Source organism: Protopterus annectens, chromosome 9.part0, assembly GCF_019279795.1.
Source record: "Protopterus annectens isolate FY-2018-M chromosome 9.part0, PAN1.0, whole genome shotgun sequence".
Classification (NCBI taxonomy): domain Eukaryota; kingdom Metazoa; phylum Chordata; order Ceratodontiformes; family Protopteridae; genus Protopterus; species Protopterus annectens.
In genome coordinates this window covers 1,338,118,373-1,338,131,300 of record NC_056743.1, presented here as the reverse complement: position 1 = coordinate 1,338,131,300, position 12,928 = coordinate 1,338,118,373, and the positions used below count along the sequence as shown (strand labels likewise).

General features: G+C 45.3%; 1 protein-coding gene across 4 annotated transcripts in view; it reads right to left on the bottom strand.

The window, feature by feature from the left end:
• The window catches only part of DDHD2 (DDHD domain containing 2), a 1,375,691-nt gene that overhangs the window by 545,988 nt on the left and 816,775 nt on the right, over nucleotides 1–12,928 (bottom strand). The gene's annotated exons all lie outside the window — the stretch shown is intronic.

Below are 12,928 nucleotides of genomic sequence, written 5' to 3'. Positions count from 1 at the left end.
GCAGCTCGGAATCTCTCCTGAACGAGATAACAGCCACCAGAAACAATGTTTTCCAAGATAACAACTTTGAGTCTGAGGTAGCAGATGGTTCAAAAGGGGGGCCTGCAAGGACTAGCAATACAAAAGCAAATCTCAAGGAGGGACAATATCCTGAAAGGGTATATGCAGAAAAAATGCACCTTTGAGAAACACCTTAGAAAGTTTTAGAACAGCCAAGGGAATATTATCCCTACCGACATGAAAATTAGAAATGGCTGTCAATTTTACTTTGATCATAAAGAAACTATAACCCAAATTACACATTTCAGCCAGAAAATCAACAACAGATTCTAAGGGAGCGCAAAAAGGATCCAACCTTCAGGATTCTGCCCACATGGCAAATCACCTCCACTTACTTGAATATACTTTCCTAGCAGATAATTTTTGGGATGAGGACGAAATATGCACAATGCTATCAGATGGCTTGGGATGCCAGGCTATCAAGTGAACTGGGAAAAACATGCGGTTAACATGAGAGACTGCAGACTGACAGGATCCAGACCTGCTGGATGGGAAATTAAATTTCACACCAGCACTGCCTTCACATAAAAACACAAACCACACACCCACCTTCGCGGAGGCTCTCAATAAAAATCTACCCAAGCAGCAGAGCCCTCCAAGGCAGCAATGCACTCGACCACCACAACACAACACTAATCACGTGACACATAAATCTCCTAAACAGTGTGCCACTCAAACAAAGCTGCTAAGGCAAAACAGCATGCACAACACACTAGTCATAGGTGATTCGATAGTAAGGTACACTGATGTCTCACTCACTAGGTTGACTAAAGAGAAAGCAACAGTCAGCTGCCTGTCAGGTGCCAGGATCCGACACAACACATGCACTCAGGTCACTCAACAACAGGTACAAATATAACTGTCATTGTACATGTGGGTGTGAATGACCGGAGACATACCTCCCTGGACTACATGAAAAGAGACATGGAGGAGCTCTCAGATTATGTAGCCTAGGTGGGTATGACCCTAGACCTGAGCAGCATCCTACCATCACCCAGAATGATACCATAGTACAAGCAGAAAATGATTGATTTCAACAACTGACTAAGTTTCTGGTGTCATTCTAAGGGGATCCAGTATCTGTATGCCAGGGATGACATGACTGACAGACCTCGATGCTTTGCCAGAGATGGCCTGCATCTGTCACCTCTGGGCTTCCAGATACTGGCCAAGGCTCATGCCACCCCTACAGTGCCTTTTTAGGTGGTGTTCCAAAGACCAAATTACCACCGTAACAGCTACAAACAAATGCAATATGTGGGTCATGTTGCTCAACGCTAGAAGTCTAAATCTCAAAATGCACCCACTCGAGGCACTCCTTAAAATGGAGAACATCGACATTTGTGCTGTAACAGACACCTGGTTCAAGGCAGCAGAAAGCACCCCTGCACTACTAGGCTATAACTCATTCCACACCTTTTGGCCTCAGAACTTAGAAGAAGCTCCAAAGGCGGCAGTGTCTCCATGTTCATAAAGGATGCGCACACCTCCAGACTGGTAGCCCAACATAACACATCAGAGATACTTCGGGTGCAGCTAACATTGGGTAAGACAGCGAATCAGGTCGTAGCCTGCTACAGGTCCCCAACCATGTGCCAAGACTCACACTCTGCATTCCTAAGCACCCTGGCGAACATTAGGGTCCAACCTAACACTCTCTTACTAGGCGACTTCTACTACCCCTCCATTAACTGGTTAAACTACTCACGTACCAACAACACTTGCCCACTGTTTCCTGGAGTTCATTACTTCCAATACCCCGGACCAGCTCATTCTTACCTCCACCAGAGGTAGCAACATCCTTGACCTGGTCATTACTAACATGGGCGACCGTTGCTCTACACCAATAGTCAGCTCCTCCCTGGTTAGATCCAACCATAAGCTAATCACCTTGGAAATCCACATCCCCCCCAGTAAAGGTAACCACCATGAAAAACTTCTCTAAAGCAAACTTTGGGATCCTAAAAACAGTGGTGGCTAACTTCACGGCACCCATGTAAATGGAGAATAGTTGAGTGACTGCAGAATCATACACCAATGGACTGTACGAACACGTACACAAATGCATGGATTTCACATCATGCACAACACACTAGTCATAGGTGACTCGATAGTAAGGTACACTGATGTCCCACTCACTAGGTTGACACTCTCCTCCAAGAAAAGGAAGCCAATCTGGTGGTCCCCTGCCATAAACAAACTCTACAACAGAAGGAGGAAACTGATGCAGAACAAGGTGAAGTCCCAAGACTGGAAAAACTCCTTTAACTGCCTCAACAAAAAGCTGAGATCCCTCATCAAATCCTCTAAAGCTAGGTATGAAAACAGAATTGCAGCAGATAGTAAAGACAACCACAAGGCCTTCTATAGTTATGTAAAGAATCTCCACAGCAATACCAAGATTTGCTCTGAGCTACTGCACAATGGTACCTCCTATACCGAATCAACAGATATTGCCAGTATACTAGCCAACAGATTCAGTGCCAACTTTACCCCCCCACCAAGGACCAATCACAATACCAGTAGATTGCCAGGAACCCTGCATTACTGCTGCATAGGTTAAAACAGCACTGTCCAAGGCCAAGAATACAGCTTCTATGGGACCTGACAATATCCCTGGTTGTGTTCTACATGAACTACAGAGTGAACAGGCACCTCACCTGTATGCCCTGTTCAATCACAGCCTCACCTCAGGCTTTGTCCCTGCTGAATGGTGCACTGCTACAATTATCCCTCTCCAGAAAGGAGGAGCGACTACAGACCCTGGGAACTATCGCCCCATTAGCCTAATGAGTCTGACATGCGAAGCTATAGAATGCATCGACATGGACCTAATAAACAAGGATATAGGGGAATCTCCAAACTCTGGATCCCACACAGTTTGGTTTTGTGAAGGGTAAAGCATGCCTGCTCAACTTGGTCGACTTCTTTGAGTCAGTCACCAGAGTTGTGGATGAAGGCAAGGTGGTTCATACAGCCTACCTTGATCTGGCCAAGGCTTTTGATACCATTCCCCAATCAGGAATCATAGAAAAACTCACTAAGCTTGGCATCAACCCCTATATCACTATGTGGGTTACAAACTGGCTCACAGATAGAACCCACAGTGTGAAAGTAGCTGACTCCAAGTCAGACTGCCAATTAGTCACGAGTGGAGTCTCACAGGGTTCGGTCCTGGGTCCACTCCTGTTTGGTATCTACTTCTCTAAAGTCCAGGCCAACACGAAGAGAGACCGGCTGACAAAGTTCACAGACGATTACAAGTTGGGAGCTATTATTAACTCCCCAAGTGATGTTGACAACCTACAGAATGGTCTCACTGTGACAACAACTGGTGTCAGAACCATGGCCTTAAGCTCAATGCCAAAAAATGTGTCGTCATCCCCTTTGGAAAAAAACTGGTTCCCATAAATTACCACATTGATGGTAGTCCACTGAACACAGACAATGTTATAAGAGATCTGGGAACACAGGTTGACAGCAACCTCTCTTCTGATCACCACATGCCACTGTGGTCAGAAAGTCCTTCTATGTGACACCTCATTACTAAGGGTTTTGCATCCAGGAAAAAAGAGGTTATTGTCTCCCTCTACTCTTCCCTCATTAGGCCAGTCAGAGTACAATGCCCCATTTAGCATGTACCTCAATAGACACCCGCAACAACTGCAGAGGCCGCAAAAGTACCTCACAAAGAGGATCCTAGGCCTTAAACACTTGTCCTATATGGACAGGGACAGATTAAAAAAACTCCAACTATTCTCTGTCTCATATCGCCTACTTAGAGGAGATCTCTGCTAGACTTACAAAGCCATGTTTGACCCAGCTCTGTTAGAAATGCTACATCTAAAAAAATCCCAATCCCTCCATACCACACACTCCAGAGACCTCAGCTTCATTACCACAATGCTATGGAAAGTACACTTGTGTACACTTACCATAAATGTAGATGTTTGAGTGCATTCACTGTTGCAGTCATTACATTTGGGTTATCTGCTTGCAAGTAGTTCTCAGTCGGCCTGATTATCAAAGTCTTGGGTCCTGCATCGGTTGCTGTCTCATCTTCCATGATGTCAGGTAGTCAGAGGAATAAAGCATACAGCCGACACCATTACATCAGTTTTTCTTGCCCTAGATGTCAGGTGCCCCCATAATGGGAAGCAATTATATACAAGGTTACACCTCCAACAAAAAGCAAATACACCAGAAAGCTTTAAGCATAGTAAACAAGAATAGAGGTATGGTCAATAGAAGTCAGGGGGCTGGAGGGAGGGTAACCAGGACTGCAACACTGAATACACTCGAACATCTACATTTATGGTAAGTGTACACAACTTTACTATGTTCTTCGTGTTTCACTGTTGCAGTCATTACATTTGGGTAGATTCCCAAAGCTAAGGAAGGGAGGAGGCAATTAGATAGCATTAAGACCAGCTATAAGGTCCTGCAAGACTGCAGTGGAAAAAAATAGCTCTGGATTTTGAAAAAACTGGCAAGTGGTAATGCTTGGTGAAGGTATGTACAGAACTCCAGGTAGCAGCTTCTAAGATGTCCCTGGTAGGAACACCTCTGAGAAAGGCTGCAGAGGGAGATGCAGCCCTGGTGGAATGAGGTCTTATCCCTTGTGGGGTAGGTTTTCCATGGTGCTTATTGCAGAAATGAATGCAGTGGCCTATCCACTTAGAAATGGTTTGCTTTGAAATGGCCTTCCCCTCTGCCCCTGCAGCAAATGCAACCAGCAGTTGTTCAAATTTCCTGAGAGACTTAGTCCTGTCCAAGTAAAATCTAAGTTGTCTGTGCACGTCCAAGGAGTGCAGTATTCGTTCCCCTTTGTTCTGTGGACTAGAAAAGAATGTTGGCAGATGAATGGACTGATTAAGGACCACACTGGATACCACCTTGGGCATAAAAGAGGGATTGGTCCTGAGGGACATCCTGTCCGCATGGAAGATGATGAAAGGCTCCACTACCATGAGGGCCTGTAATTCAGACACCCTTCTTGCTGAAGTGATAGCTAGAAGGAAGGCTGTTTTCCAAGAAAGAAATTTCAACTCTGCATTTGCAGCTGGCTCAAAGGGAGGTAGAGTGAACTTTTCCAATACAAAGTTAAGATCCCAGGCTGGAGTAGAGGCTCTCCTGGGTAGTCTTAAGTTTTTGGCCCCTCTGAGGAATTGCTTCTGCAGTGGATGAGAAAAGAGGGGTGGCTCTGTATTATAATGAGCTGAAATGGCCGAGGCATGAATTTTGATGGATGAAAAGGAAAGGCCCTTGTGAAGCATCTCAGTTAAGTACAGAAGAATGTGTGGTAAATTGGGCACTGCTGTGCCCATCCCCTAAGTCTGGCTCCAGGAACAGAATCTTTTCCATTTTTCAGCATAGGATTTTCTAGTGCTAGGCCTCCTTGCCTCCAAAATGACATCTATCACTTGCTTACTGAGGGATGGTAACAGAGAGATCATGTAATTAGCCAGGCTGCAAGGTTCAGGGTTTGAGGTTGTGGGTGCAGTATCTGGCCCTCCTGCTGGGACAGCAGGGCAGGGGTCTGAGGCAGGTGCCATGGTTCCAGAAGTGACACACTGTGCAGGAGGGGGTACCAGTGTTGGCATGGCCAGTCTGGTGCAATAAGTATTGCCCTTGGCTTGTCCTTTTTTATCTTTAGTAGCACTTTGGAGAGGAGAGGCAGAGGGGGAAAGGCATAAACTGATAGGTTTTTCCAGGTGAAGGACAGGGCATCCACTTTCCAAGCTTGTCTGTGGGGAGTACTTGTGCAGAATTTATCCAATTGGTAGTTCTGAGGGGAGGCAAACAGGTCTATCGCTGGGCTCCCCCATTTGTTTCTCAAAATGATGAATATCTTTGGTTCCAGTTTCCACTTGTGTGGGTCCATGAGATTTCTGCTTAGGTCATCCGCCAGTGTATTTAGCTTTCCTGGCAGGAATTGAGCTTGCAGGTGCACATGGTAGCTCAAGGCTGTGTTCCATAGAGCCATGGCTAATCTGCAGAGAGGGTATGAGTGAGTTCCCCCCAGCTTGTTTATGTACCACATAACAGTGGTGTTGTCCGTCTTTACCAATAATTGTCCTGGAAGAATGTGGTCCTTGAAGGCTGTCAGAGCATTCTGTACAGCTAACATTTCTTTTTCATTGATATGCAGGTGCATTTGACTCTGGTTCCATTTGCCCTGAATGCACTGCCCTGCCAAGTGAGCCCCCCATGCATAGTCTGATGCGTCTGTTGTTAGGGTTTGGGCGATAGGGGGTAGAGTAAATGGCAGTCCCTTGTTGTGGTGGCAGGCCTCTGCCCACCAAAAGAACTTTGTCTTTAAGCAAGGAATGATAGGAATCATTGATTCTAGGTCCTGAGAATGTTGACACCATAGGCTTTTTAGATACCATTACAGTTTCCTCATATGCAATCTTGCATATGGAATTAGTAGAATGCAAGAGGCATGAACTTCAGGGCTTGCAGGATTTTCCTTGCAGATAGCTGGGTCTTTGTGGCCAGTAGTTTGAAGTAGACTGTCAAATGAACTTGTTTCTCTAGTGTGAGACAGGCCATCTGGGAAGTTGTATTCAAGCTTGCTCCCAGGAATACAATTTGTTGGCAGGGTACTAGGTGTGATTTCTTTTCGTTTATGATGTACCCCACAGAAGTTAGTGGTTTCTTTACAAATGCCAGATGATTTAATAGTATGTATTGGCTTTCTGCCTGAATTAGACAATTGTCCAGATATGGATATATTTGAATATTTCTATGCCTGCAAAATGCAATGACTGGAGTGATGCACTTTGTGAATACCCTGGGCACAGTAGATAAGCCAAAGGGCAGTGCAGAGAACTGATATTGCACGTAGCCTGCTCTGGAGCTCAGGTATCTTCTGCAAGATTCCCTTATTGGGATTTGCAGGTAGGCTTCCTTTAAATCCAGTGTTGCCAACCAGGCATTTTTGCCTAGCATGGGAAGCAGCTGATGAAGATTTAGCATTTTGAATTTTGGTATTACCAAAAAAGTGTTTAGGATAGACAGGTTTAGGATAGGACACCAGGAAATGTCTTTTCTGGGTACCAGGAAAAGTCTTGAGTAAAAACCTTGTTCCCATTCCTCTTCTGGGACAGATTGAATAGCCCTGATGCTTAGAAAAGAGAGAACCTGCTTTTGAGCCTCTGCCCACTGATTTCGGGGTAGGTCTGGCCAACCGTTTGGGGTTGGTAAGGAATGGAAGTGGAATCTGTATCCTTAGGAAACTATATTTTAAATCCATTTGTCTTGGGTAATGAATTTCCATTTTTTTGCATGCAGGGCGATCTTTCCCCCTAAAGGAACAGTCAGTTGAGCAGGGCTTGGAATGTTTAAAGTTTAGTCATTGTGACAGTTTACCACAGGAGGGTGTCTTACTACTCCCAGCTTTGGAAGTGGGAGCCCCCCACTGCTTAGGCCTGTGAGTACCTTGAGACTGAGGCCTGGGTGGTCTGCTGTTTCTGGGTTTGGACTGAGAAGGCCTGGAAGAGGCAGGAAAGGGCCAATTCTTAGAAGGCCAGTGCCTACTAAATCTGGGAGGCTGTATTTGCAGGAAATCTTTAACAGTTTGCATAGATTTAGCTTTTTCCTGTATCTTTTTAAGTACTACTTCTGCTTTGTTGCCAAACAGGCGGTCTTGGTTTAAGGGAGCATCCAGTAGTTTAGCTTTAACATGATCTGGCAAAGACTGTTCCTTAAGCCAAGCATGCCTTCTAAGTACAGATCCAGTGACAGCAGCCCTGCAAGATGCCTCTAATGAATCAAAACCACATTGCAAAGTATGTCTTCCAACTTGTTCAGCAGAATGCATTAAATCCTGTAATTCTTTATTTTGAGCACAGTCAGGAATTAACATAATTTTCTGTTTAAGCAATCCAATAATATGCTGCTGATACTTTAACATATGCAATTGGCAGTTTAAGGCCCTAATGGCCAAAGTTGCAGAAGTGTATACCTTCTTACTCCATCAGTCCAGGGCCCTGGAATCTCTATCAGAGGGGGTAAGGTTTTTGGCAGGAGTAGCCTTAATGCCTTTGGGTCCCTGTGAAATGGTCTCAGGATCCGCAGTAAGATTCTTAAAGAGGAACTTGTGAGAGTCAGGTACTCTGTAATACCTGTCAGGTTTTCTGGGAGCCGGAGGTAAAGTGTCAGGGGCCACGCTAGATTCCAAGAAGGTATCATCTACAATGTCTAGTACAGGAAAAATAGCTAAAGGCCTGTGTTGAGGTAGGAGTAAGAATTCCCTAAGCCTCTTTTTGGAGTCAGAGTAGTCCTGGCTTTCCCAGTGGAAATGCTCTCTAATAGTATGCAAAGTTTCACCAAAAGAGAAATCCTCTGGAGGGGAAGCAGAGGGAATGGAGTCCTCTGCATCAGAATCCTCACAGGTAGATAAGGGCAACTCCTGGTCATCAGAGAAAACAGAAATATCAGAATCCTGATCAAAGAATCAGAAGGAAAATCAGTTCTAGGTCTCTTAGAGGGCAAAGGGTGGCTTCTCCTGATTAGAGTAATAAGGTATTCAGCCATTCTTATCATTTGTTTTTTTAGGTATAGGGGCCTGACCATGCGGTCTGGGCGTCCGTTTTCTAGGTGTGGGTCATGTTTTAAACCTTGAAGAAGATAGCGTCAGTTTAATATGCAAGTTAGTAGGCCTGAATACACCCTCAGAAGCCAGTGCCTGCACAGCGGCTCCGGACCCATCCAAGGTATAGACATCCGCAGGTCCCACAGTCGAAGAAGTATCTCACGGCATACCGGACTCCGAATGGGTCTCAGTAGAGGCCTGCCAATCTAAAGTAATGGGTTATCAGGGGCTGTGAAAGCGCCTCACTGAGTATTGGCGAACTGGCGACTAGCTTAGGAAAGCATCGTTGGCAGCTTTGGACCTATACGGTCTGTCTCTGTCTTTACATTTCCATTTTTTTGGAATGTCGGTAGTCGGGTGGCTTACCGAAGCCATTTCTGGTTAATTGAACCGAGTACCAAAATATTTAGATGCAAAAAAGAACCCACGAATAATAGTTCGAGGTTTGAATAAGGCACAAAACTGAAAGAGAGGTACGTTGTGGTCTGGGCCTAAGCAAGGAATGCAGTACGAATGAAAATCTTTATGAGGTATTTGCTTTTCACAAGACATACAATTAACTTTTATTGACATTGGTTTACAGCAAGAAAAAGGCTCCCCAATGGGATACTTAGCTTAGTTGAAGACTTTGGATCTGAAACTCGAAAATGAAAATTTCAGGAGTTGGCCAACCGGCACTTGCGAACTGCTTCTGCTTCGGGCACCGCACAGCAAGAAAGACTGACGTAATGGCGTCGGCTGCATGCTTTATACTCTGGACTACCTGACATCATGGAAGATGAGACAGCAACTGACGCAGGATCCAAGACTTTGATAATCAGGCCGACTGAGGGCTACCTGCAAGCAGATAACCCAAATGTAATGACTGCAACAGTGAAACACGAAGAACATCAGACTTCCCATACATGTCAAGCACAGCACCTCGATGACCCTCTTCAAGTGAAATCTTGATTAGTGGATGGGAAACAGAAAATTCACCCTGGGGATAACACTAGTGGCTCTACTCGACAGAGGCACTGGGAACAAAGGTCGGGTGGCACAATGCCAGGGTAATCCTATGGCTAGGCTTGTAAGGGCCCCAGGGCCATTAGCCTAGTACACACCTATGAACCTATGAATGAGATCCAGAACCTAAGGAGGTCATGACAGAAGAGGTCACAGAACAAGGAACCATACTGACAAGGGCAAAAGAGAGCTACGAGGATCACTGCCGCTCTGCAATGGGCTGCCTTCTGAAGAAACCCAATTATCAGGGGAACTGGAAGATAAGGGTACAAGAGACACAGGGGCCAAGCATACAGAAAAGTGTCTCTGGGTGATTGTCCCTGAGTAGGGAGACTAAGGCATAACAGCTCTTGCATTTAGTGTTGGAAGGAGAAGCAAAAAGGTCACAACACAGTGTGTCCTAGCACCAAAAATTCTGAGCCATTACTATCGGATTTAGAGACCACTCACAAGGAGGGAAAATATTCCTGCTCAAACTTTCAGCCAGAATATTGGACCTCCCTGGGATGTGCGTTGCAATCAGAAATCATTAAAATCTGATTGCCCATTGCCAAACCCTCATAGCCTCACAACAAAAAGGATAAGAACCTGTTTCCCCCCATTTGTTCAGATATCAGACAATGGACATATTGAACATTTGCCACGGGGGAGGACATCCTGAAAATCCTGCAAGCTAAGTGGGACCAGCCTTCATCCCCAGGACACTAATGTGAACGTTGGCCTCCACAGACAACCAGGACCCTTGAATCAGCCTCCCTTTGAGATGCCGACCCCACCCAAGAACGGAGGCATCCATGATGACAAGGTCACAAGCTGGGAAAGAAGAAATGGTCTCCCATTTTTCTCTAAAGGTGAGTGTAACCATCAGCAAATCTGATCATGGCATACCTTTGACAACCTGACAGGAAAGCCCATTAGATGAAACCAGATAGGACGTCTGCACTGAGAGCATCCTCATGTGGTACCTTACTAAAGGAACTAGCCCTATCAAAACTGCCACATGCCCCAAGAGTTTCAAAATCGTCTGAGCTAGAGTTTTTGCAAGGGCAAGGACATACACCACCTGGGATCAAAGGCTGACAACTTTGGAGCTTGGGAATTTGGAAATTTGATGACGGTATCCAAGTGGCAGCCTATGAACTCTAAAGTCTGGACTGGCTGTAGACTCAGTTAGAGGTAGTTGACAGTTATCCCTAAATGGCTACACAACTGGAGTAATGGGTCACTGGCCGTGATTAGGGATGCACTCATGGGGACAGTGAGGAGCCAATTGTCCAGGTATGGAAAGACCTGAAATCACTGCAGCTGGAGCCAGGCTGCAACCACTGCCATGCACTTGATGAACACCCAGAGGTGGAGGTAAGGCCAACTGGCAGGGATCTAAACTGATAGTAACTGGCCCCCAGCCAGAAGTTCATAAACCTCCTGGAGCTCCTCTCTATCTTGATATGATGATAGGTGTCCTTGAGGTCTGTTGAGCACATCTAATTGTCCTTCTTCAGCAGAGGTAGAAGGGGACTGCATCATGACCATCCAGAATTAGGTCTGTTTCATGAAGGGATTCAATTTGTTCAAATCTAGAATAGGCTTGAAGTCCTTTTTTTTCTTTGATACCAAAAAGAACCTTGACTAGACCAGGATCCTCACTGGTCTTTTGGGACCTCTGGAATGACTGAATTTGCCAGAAGCTTCTGAATCTCTCCTGCTGCCAACACAGTCTTTGACAGGTTGGAGCATCTGGGAGATGTCTGTTACCTAAATTTGGAGTTTCAAAAAAAAGAATGATATATATCATCTGGAAATGACTCAACACACATGCATCTGAAGTGATGGTCTCCCAAACTTCTGGGTGGAGAGCCAAGCAACCCCAGACTGCCTCCAGAGCAGGACAATCAGGCAACCCTTCAGAATCACTGAAAGGGCCCACTGGAGAAAGCTCTGTGGAAGACCTAATTTTGCAGACCATCCCTGCCCCATGGGCTGTGCCTGTTATACTCTGCACCCCGGCCTAATGTGCAACATTCAAAAGGAGCATCCAGGGAAGGCTGCTGCGATTTTCTAAAAAAAAAGAGATGTTCCCCCCCCTTCTGAATGCTTGAGAAGGTTCGCTGAGGGGTAGCAAAATGCACTCCTACAGCAGACAGCATCTTCCCTGGTCCTGCTGTTCCCAAGTAAGAGTGTCTTTAATCTTAGGCCCAAATAAGGAAGAGCCATCAAAAGGCAAGTTAGCCAACAATTAAAAAATCTCAAAAGGTGAGAAAAGTCACTAGCTAACTGTGCACACACCAAAAAACTACAAAAACCTAAGGAAAAAACTAACAACTAACCCTAGCTAAACTGTCATGACTACAAGGTAGGGGAAGAAACAGCAAAGACACACGAAAAAGGATATTCTGTACCAGAGCCACAGATCGAGCTGCTAACTCTTATGTTGACAAACTTGATCTGGGGTATCTGCTGGGGAGCAGGTGTATTGTGGATAGGGGAGGTGGAGCCCAGTGAGTTGAAATCTTGAGGATTTGGCCAGCATTGGATCTGAGTCAGATCTGATAACCCACAGGTTGAAGCCAAACAGAGAAGACAACATTGTACACAAACATATCCTTCTGCTGTCTATACTCAGATGTGGCAAACAACTGTAGATACCACTCTTTGAATTGGTGAACCTGGCCCTATTAGCCATAGCAGGCAAAGGAACTAGACAACTCATAAAAAAGTCAGTGCTTACTTCCGCTTATACCAGAAACCATTTAGCAAAAACTTAGAATTGCTAACATAAAAGGATCCATGAACTTTCTGTGAATATCCTTCATTAAACCAAAGCACCTCAAAAGGTTTGTAGAAATTGTCATAATATGTTAAGTGTCATGGTAATGTATAGACCAGCAACTCCCGTTAATCAATAACCAGCAGCTAGGAATAGGAGTTGCATCAGCAATACAGGCTGAATTTGTAACTAATTTTAAATAATTACCATTACACTGTTATTTTAGCTGGAAATACTGAGCCACCTCTACTATAGTTTATTACTGCACGGCACAGTGGTTAACGTTGTCGCCTCACAGCAAGAGGTTCTCAGTTTCGATTCTCAGCTGGGGTGCCTTCTTTGCAGAGTCTGCCTATCCTCCCGTTGTTCGCATGGGTTTTGTCTGGGTGCTCCAGTTTCTTCCCACATTCCAAAGACATACGTCTGGAGTGTTTCTCCCTGGGCCTCTGCTGAAAACAGGCGCTGTCCTAGTCAGACTTTCCCGGTCGACAAATGTT